Here is a 9,332-nt window from a genome sequence, read left to right as displayed (position 1 = left end):
ATGAAATAAAGCTCTCTAGTTGATCAAGGATGTCGAATGCGTGTGGGACCAACATGCCATTAGGTGAAAGAGAGAAATTTACCGCCTAGGCCCAAACTGTGTGACCTGTTTAGACTGGGCCTCACAGATGGTGGGTAGATTTGTTTTGCCCAAATTCTAAAACATGCGCGCACACCTTTTTGCTTAACTGAGCGGCCGGATCTCGATCGCTCGTTGCGAGCGCATCGTGCGGCACGAGACCCAGGTGTTTCCTGGTCGGAGATAGACATGCACTAAACGACAAGAAACACCTCTACTAGAAAATTGTCCTTCTCTGTCTTCCATCCGAGTTTTCTCGCCTGCCTTCTTCGTGTGCATTTATTTCAAGTTCTTAATTTTTTTTAAAAGACACATCTTTCAAACCGTGCGTCGGAATTCAGCTCTGCTTTCACCTATGGAATCCTCGCGATGAGATCTTTAAAACTAGATCTCATATGGGTATGTTTTGACGAAATTTTTTTATGCCAACTTTTATGCTATATGGTGCAACTCTATTACTACATGGTGCAACTCTATTACTACATGGTGCAACTTTAGTATTGCTTGGTGTAACTTTTTTGAAATCCAATTTTAGAGCTGCATGATCTAACTACCTATGAGGTTCCAAACTAGTAACCATGAAAACCAACTTTTTATAATGTGCAACTAGTCTATTGCCAGACAAATACCTAGTAGTCGATGTGGAACCCCTCCTCCCTACTCATAGGTGTATAGTTTTTCACTGCTGGCACATCCTGCCCCACCCTACTTGCAATATGTGCAACTTAGTCTATTATTCCAACCAACCGCCTAGTAGTCGATGTGCAGCTACTTCCCCTTTCCACTTGTGGATGTCTAGTTTCAGTTGGCTGGGGCAACAGACGAAGTTGTACATAGTCTGTTAGGCAGTTGGTCGGGGTAACAGAGAAATTTGCACATCTCACTGGCAGGGGTAGTTGGATGATGGAAACTACACATTCATAAGTGGTACTAAAAAGTTTCATATAAACAAAAAAGTAAAGTTGCATATCTCACTAGCTGGGGTGGTTGGGACGGGATGCTAGCATGAAAACTACACTTCCAAGGGTACAGGAAAAGTTGCACATCACTGTTAGGCAATTGGCCGAGGCAGCATCCGAAGTTGCACATCTACTATTAGGCGGCTGGCCAAGGAAGCAAACAGGGAAAACAAACATCTACAGACAGGGGAAGTTGCACATCAACTACTAGGAAGTTGGCGGAGGCAGCAGACGAAGTTGCACATCTCACTAGTAGGAGGTAATTTAGTGAAAACTGAACGTACACTAGTAGGGAGAAAGTTGCACATCGACTACCAGATAGTTGCACATTGACTACCAGTCAGTTGCATCGAATGGGGCCAAAGTTGCACAAAACAAGTTCATCAAAACATATCCATGCGGGATCTAGTTTCAACGAGCACGTCGCGACGATTCTAACAATGAAAACGGATCTTAATTTCGATGCATGGTTTGAGAGTTATGCTTTTTTTATTTTTCAGAATCATGAATTAAATGCATAACAGAAAAAACACATGCACCTAGGATGACCGCGGAAGCATGCAACCGATTACCAACAAAAAGCAAACTAGATGAAAAGGCTTTCCTAATTGAGAAACGAGACATAATTTTGCCTATAATGATCGGCTGCTGTGGAGCGCTAGCGGGCAGTCGTTTGCCCGCTAGACGCGTCCTTTTGTTTCGATCCACCTTCTCTGCTCTCTCCTCTCCCGAGACCGAGAGGTTCTTGCACGTTAGGGTTCCCAGCTGCCGCCGGGCAACTCCGATCTCATCTGTTCCACCTCCCGCCAGCATACACTTCTCGAGCGCCGCCCCAATTCCCCGCTGCTCCGCCCCGATGAAGTTGTGATAGAGGTAAGGGTGTCCCGATCTTTCGATGAGATGATAACTATTGATTTGGTGGAGTCGACTTTGATGACCCGACTACCACGACGTTGCGCCTTAGCAATCGCTAAACCAATCTCCCGAGGTTACTGACGATGCCGGAAGCACGGTCAGCCTGACCACGAAGGTCTATTCCTGCAAGCAATCGAAGAACGAGCAAGAATATGATAAAGCAATCTAAATATTGCGAATATATATGAAGCATTGATAATGGTGGGGATCCGTAAGCGGTCTTGGTCTGGTCATTGGACACAAACGAATTACACGAAGTTGCAATGGCTAACTTTTAACTAAACAAATCCCCCAGGAAAAAGCTACTAGATGGATCTACTTATATAGGAGCAAGGGTGGCGGCCAAGGAGGTGGGAGGACGTCCCAAGGCAGCCTAAAACTAACCCTAGGTCGTACAAGGCTCATGGGCCCAAGTGAAGGTGATGCAAGACCTTTGGGCTTGTAGTTTAACTCGAATTCTGCTGCAACGTCAGATTGTTTCGTCCATAACTCAACGCTCCGGACGAATTTGAAGGTGAATTCAATTGGGTTGGAAAGATAACGAAATCTAGTTTCCAACAAAAAAAGAATCACCGAATTCGGAGTCCGTACGAAAAAGTTGTTGGCGTTTTGAGTCAGGTATGTCTGTGCAGTCCGAATTTGAATCCAGAACGTGAGAGACTTGGACTCTGTCTTCTCTTGGCCCAAAAGTGACGTGAGAGGACTTTTTGAACAGAACCTAAACTTCTCCTTTTCTCTTATCTTCATATGTGGATTGTACAAATATCCCATACACCTGCAATTAGACAAAACACAAAAGTGTGTGAAGTATTTTTGTTCTGGATAACATAAATAGATTATTGAATAGTTTGCATTAGAAATCACCTGACAAATATGCATGTATGCAATATTTTTGGTCGTGTCCAAGGTAGTCATGTCCTCATCAGCTTCGTTTTTCTTGATGTTGCTCTGATTATCGCTCTTGCCGATTGTGCACGTAGTCTGTTTGTTCCTCAGCCAGCATTGTGGATCGAGCATCTGGCTGACCTTTGTTTGTTGTACGTCTGTGTGGGATTCTTTCCGCTCGCTATTCCAGTGAGGCTGGTCATGCGTCACAAGCAGGTCGCCACTGTGGTGGGTTCGGCTCCTCCTCCTTTTGACTCTTTGTTTCTTCTATGTGTCAATCTCTCTTACCCGTTGATGGGTGTTGTTTGTTGCTCCTTGTGTTTCTTGCAGGCTGTGTGGGTGCACGTTCAGAACTGTACGAGACGTGTCGCGGACGACATGAAATTCGTGGCCTATGGTTGTTATATATGAAGGTGTTCTATGGCGAACACGATATCTCCACACCTTTGTCCTCCTCGGCGAACTCTTGGCCTGCATCTTCTTGCCTTCACTTCTGGTCCTTGTCAGCCTTACATATGGATGGCAAGTGTGTAGTTGAGTTCTTATTCCAGTTAATTTTAGGACAACGCTCTATAAAGAAGCATCCATTAGCAGATTCAGTTTATAAAAGATTGAGATATACTTCCACACAACAAATTCTAGCACCTCTTCTATTTTTTTTTCCGAGAGTGCTAAGTCATTTTGGAACATTACATGATTTGTATAGTCTACATCTCTCTGTTTCTTACAGAAAACTGCGTGTTTTTTTGGGATTTATTTTTCTGATAGTGCTCACCCAATGATCCAATAGGATATGTTTATCTTAGAAGCACAAACTATAATCTGTTCCGATGGAAATTTCTGATAGTGTTTTTGCAGATATGGAGTCTATATGCATTCAAGAGTTCAAGAAGGTGGCAGCTTAGAAGTATTTACTGAAAGCAATAGGGGATCAAAAAATGATGCTCAAGTTAACCTCATACTAAAAAGTAGCGATGAAGCCATACAACTCCTTGGCACCCTTGGTATTCATCACCGATCACTCTTACACCCACTCAGCAGGAAAAGTAGCCATATATCACTAATTTCACTGCTTCGGATAATTTTTACTCATATTTTATTTTCTATAACAGTTAGCCTATCATAGTCATTCATATTGCGTCCACAACTTTAATCTTGAGTTCGTCCATCTATTCTGTACTTAAACATAAGAACCGCTTCAATGCGTGTTGTGGGCAATCATGAACAAGTGGTGTAGATAATGTTTAATCTGTTACTTAATGATCTGTTCCACTTTTCCATTTCTTATATACTCATCTAATCCTTTTACAATTACTTTGGGTCACCTTCTACCTCTTATTTATATGGTATGGCTTTTACCATCTGCTTTTATTTTGCTGTAGATGAACTATTGTCAGCACCATAATATCCATCTACAATAATTCCCCTCTTAGATAGCTTTCTTGGTAAACGCAACATGTCTGTTTATAGAGTATATTTGGGCACAATTATACTGCTAATCTTATTTCACCCTGAAATTGTGTGTTCAAACTTCAAACTGAAGAGCACATATAATATGTTGTAAACAGTCTCCACAGTTTGGTTTCATATTGTATTTCTCAGTTTGGTTTCATATTGTATTTCTCAGTTTGAAGTGGACACAAGTACCTTCTAATTTCCTGTTGTTGGGTGCAAAGTTACTCTTGGGAAGAGTTATATCAAATGCTTAGTTTCTTCCACAGTTTAGTTTTAAGTCTTGTGATTTTATTCATGCCTTGTGACTAATTTTGTATTGGATCAGTGTGGGAACTGGCAGGGAAAAGTATCCTTTGATGGAGAGTAGAGTTGTGTTGCATTACTGCATTTATAGTTCCACACTTCGTCCCTAAGGAATCATATCTATTCATCTTATGCTTCGTTGTTTAATGTAGTGTGACCAAGTCACCCTGAGACAAAACCGTGAAGCCATGGATGACTAAAGGAAAACAACACCGAGGATAGAGAGCGGGACCGCAGAGAGATAGGATCGATTCTTAAGTTACACTCTGGCATATATGACATGTATGTGTGCTGAAGAATAGGATGATGGTGATTGCAAATTTTCAGTACACTCCATGCATGCAGTCAAATTACACTTACATAAGCACAACCTTTTTTAAAAGACAACATAACTTTATAGGTCAAAAGTGGCAACTAATTTAGGCCATTAGCTTCACATATACTATGATGTCATATGATACAAATTCCGTCCATTTTGGTTCATGCTCGGAAGATGGAAATAAGTTATTTTAGGTCAGGACAACCTAAAACATTACATAACCGAGTATTACAAGCAGTTATTTGGACCTCCGGAGGATAGTTGTGTGTCCCTCGATGAGTCCAGGACTGGGGATGTGCCTCAACTAACTGCCGCTGATAATGATATTTTGGTTGCCCCGTTTTCGGAGAAGGAGGTGTTTGATGCTATAGCACAAATGAAAAACAATAAGGCTCCCGGACTTGATGGTTTCTCGACTGAGTTTTACAAAAAGTGTTGGCACATTATTAAGGGGGATTTGTTACCAATGTTTCATGATCTTTTCTTTGGACAGCTTCACTTATTTCACTTCAATTTTGGAACAATAACACTGCTTCCTAAGAAAACGGATGCTGTGAGAATAGAGCAGTTCAGGCCGATCTGCCTTCTCAATGTTAGTTTCAAAATCTTCACCAAGGTTGGGACTAATAGGTTCACACAGATTGCGCATTCTGTGGTGCAGCACTCCTAAACTGCTTTCATGCCGGACAGAAACATCCTAGAAGGGGTGGTCGTCCTTCATGAAACGCTCCATGAAATCCATTCAAAAAAATTAGATGGTGTTGTTTTTAAGGTGGATTTTGAGAAAGCGTATGATAAAGTCAAATGGCCATTCCTCCAACAGGCATTGCGTATGAAAGGTTTTGATGAAGTCTGGTGTCGCCAGGTTGAATCGTTCACGCAAAAAGGGAGTGTTGGAATTAAAGTGAATGGCGATATCGGTCATTATTTCCAGACACATAAAGGCCTGAGACAAGGTGATCCGATTTCCCCTATCCTGTTTAACGTTGTGGTTGATATGTTAGCAATTTTGATAGGAATGGCTAAGGAGGCTGGTCAAGTAGGTGGCTTGGTACCTCATCTTGTTGATGGAGGTGTGTCCATCCTGTAATACGCTGATGACACAATCATCTTTATGGAGCACGACTTGGCCAAAGCGAGAAATATGAAGCTGGTGTTATGCCTCTTTGAACAAATGACCGCTTAAAGATTAACTTTCACAAAAGCGAGTTGTTCTTCTTTGGTAGAGCCAAGGACGAACAAGAGGCTTATAGGCAATTGTTTGGGTGCGATTTGGGGGCTTTACCTTTCACTTATTTAGGTATACCAATCCACCACCGTAAGCTGACAAACAGAGAATGGAAGTGCATCGAGGACCGATTTGAAAAGAAACTGAGTTGCTGGAAGGGCAAGCTCATGTCATACGGAGGCCGATTAATCCTGATAAATTCGGTTCTCACGAGTATGCCTATGTTTCTCTTGTCGTTCTTTGAAGTCTCAATTGGAGTCAGGAAAAGACTGGACTTCTATCGTTCGCGTTTCTTTTGGCAGGGTGATGAACTAAAAAGAAAAATACCGTCTAGCTAAATGGGATATCATCTGTAGACCAAAAGACCAAGGGGGTCTTGGTATTGAGAATCTTGAAGTTAAGAACAGATGCCTTCTCAGCAAGTGGCTGTGGAAGTTATCGAGTGAGACTGATGCCACATGGGCGCAAATCCTCCGTAGCAAGTATCTTCAGACCAAAACTTTGTCTCAGGTGACAGTAAGGCCGACTGACTCGCCTTTCTGGAAAGGGCTTATGAAAGTCAAACAATCCCTGTTTAATAGGACAAAGTTTTTGATTGGTAACGGTGCTAGTACACGATTCTGGGAGGATACTTGGCTCGGAGAGACACCCTTATCCATTCAATACCCGTTCTTATATCGTATTGTTCAACGACATGAGGTGTTCGTTGCAGCGGTATTTCAATCTATCCCCTTTAATATTCAGTTCAGAAGGTCGCTAGCGGGCAATCGTTGGGAAGAATGGCTCCGTCTAGTAAGTAGACTGATGGAGGTTCAGCTTTCTCAACAACCCGATGAATTACGCTGAAAGCTTACTAAGTCTGGAGTATTTATAGTTAAATCAATGTATATTGATGTTATCAATTCGAGCTTTATTCCTAGTTCCAAGCATGTTTGGGCTGTCAAAGTTCCATTGAAAATAAAAGTGTTTATGTGGTTTGTACATAAAAAATTATTTTAACCAAGAACAACTTGACAAAGCGTAATTGGACAGGTCCTACTAGGTGTAGTTTCTGTGATCGGGATGAGACGATCAAACACCTTTTTCTTGATTGCCCGCTAGCCAAAGTTTTATGGCGGACGCTTCATATTGCTTTTAATATTACTCCACCGAGTTCTATCAACACGTTATTTGGGACGTGGCTTAACGGGATAGAGCCCGACTTAGCGAGACATATTCGCGTAGGAGTCTGCGCCTTGCTGTGGGCTATTTGGAATTGCAGAAATAATTTGGTTTTTAACAGAACAACACGCATTCATTTTTTACAGGTTATTTTCCGAGCCACGGCGTTGATCCGTTCATGGTCGCTACTTACTCCGACGGAGGCCAGGGAGCATTTGGTTACTGGATCTATCCGCTGGGAGATGGTAACTCGGGATATCTTCAACCGGTTCGGATGGCAGTCATGTAATAGGATAGGCAATTAGAGCAACTCCAATGGGACGACCCATTTCGTCCGCGGCCGTCCGTTTAGGTCGGCGCGGACAAAAAAGCCGACCCAACGCGCCGACCCAAACGGACGTGCTTCCGCTTTCGTCCGCCTGCCGACCCATTTTGAGCCTGATTTGCGTCGGCGCGGACATAAGACGGACGCGCGCTCGCCCTCTTTCTTCACCGGGCCCGCTGATCGGTGGCACATTGGATTCACACACTCGCCCGCCTGCTACGTCGCCGACGCCGCCGGCCGTTTTTTTCAGATTAAAATGAATACATAGATAGTTCTAGCTTACACAGATAAAAGAAAAAGACCACTCTCGTCGCTTTCTGAGTCCGACTCGGTAATGTCCTCCTCTGACGTTTGAAGGTAGGCGTCAGCAAGCTGCTCGTCTTCAAAGTCCCAACCCAACATTTCTTGTAGCTTCAGTTTTAATTGAGTTGCCTACTTCCGCGAACGCTTATCCTCCCGATAGGCGGCTCGCTCCCTCCTCCTCGCGTCCCTCTCCGATCTCAATTGCTTGTAGAACTGGCGCCCGTCGATGATGTACTGCGGGTAGCCTCCGCGCCACAGCACCAAGGCTTCCACGTCATTCTCTGTGATGGCGAGGCGACGCTACCGCCTCCGGTGGACACGACGATCCTCGTCGGTGAAAAGCCGCAGGAGAGGCGTCAGATCCTGCGCCCGCTGGCTCGACACGTCGGGAAAATTCATATCCCGACGAGGCCTCAGGAGGCGCCACGCCGCCGCGTCGTGCGCCCGGGCCGCCTCCTCTGCGGTGTCGAAGGTGCCGAGGATGAGACGTTTCTCGCGAAACCAGATCTCGGCGGAGAAGGCGCCGGAGCGGCGCTCGCGGACTCCGCGAAAGTCCGAAGCGCGCAGGCGACGGATCGACATGGTGGCGCAGAGGCGGCGAGAGTGGGCGGCTGACAGAGTGTGTAGGGAGCGCCTTCTTTATAGCGAGCGCCGGCCGCGGCGCGCGCGAACCTTTCCCGCGCGCTGGAGCGCCAAAATCTGGGCGACTGCACGATGTTAAACGCGTGCGGTCATGAAAATGGGTCGGCCCATTGGGCGCACTACCGACCCAAAACTAAAAGAGGGCGAACGGCGGGCGGGCGACCGACCCAAACGGACAAAAAACGGACAAAAACGCCGTCCGTTTGGGTCGGCCCGTTGGAGTTGCTCTTAGTTTACCTATTTCTCTGTTTTGCCAGCCGTTTGTGGCTTCCTTTATTTGGCTAGTTTGTATTCTAGCTTTTCTGGCTCTGAGTGAGCTCTTTTTATTGTCGTTAGGAGACTTTTAGACTTTTAGACCTGTCTAGAATATTTTTATTTGATTAATAAGAGGGCCGTATGCATCGTTCTGATGCAGAGATCGGAGCATTCTCCCTTTTTGAAAAAAGAAAAGAAATCAACCAAACGTGAACCCTCTACACAAAGCCCACCCGACACTGCAATGACGTACAATAACACCAAATATGGCTATTCCTAATTAGTTAGACGCACAACTCGAATCGACGCCGTCCGCTTGTCTTGTGGATCAGCGCAGCAGGCCCCACACGGACCCACCAGGTTTTGCCTATTTCCAATTTTCTCAGCGCATACGGAGAGAATACACGTCCTATCGTATCTGCCATCCTACCTACACTCGATGTGTAGCCTGTACTCGCCTACAACCCCGTCCACTACCCCGTGACCAGGCACCCTCCCCCCGAC

This window comes from Triticum urartu, chromosome 5A (assembly GCF_056163025.1).
Source record: "Triticum urartu cultivar PI428250 chromosome 5A, HENAU_Tu73, whole genome shotgun sequence".
NCBI classification, from domain to species: Eukaryota; Viridiplantae; Streptophyta; class Magnoliopsida; order Poales; family Poaceae; genus Triticum; species Triticum urartu.
This window is presented reverse-complemented; position numbering follows the sequence as displayed.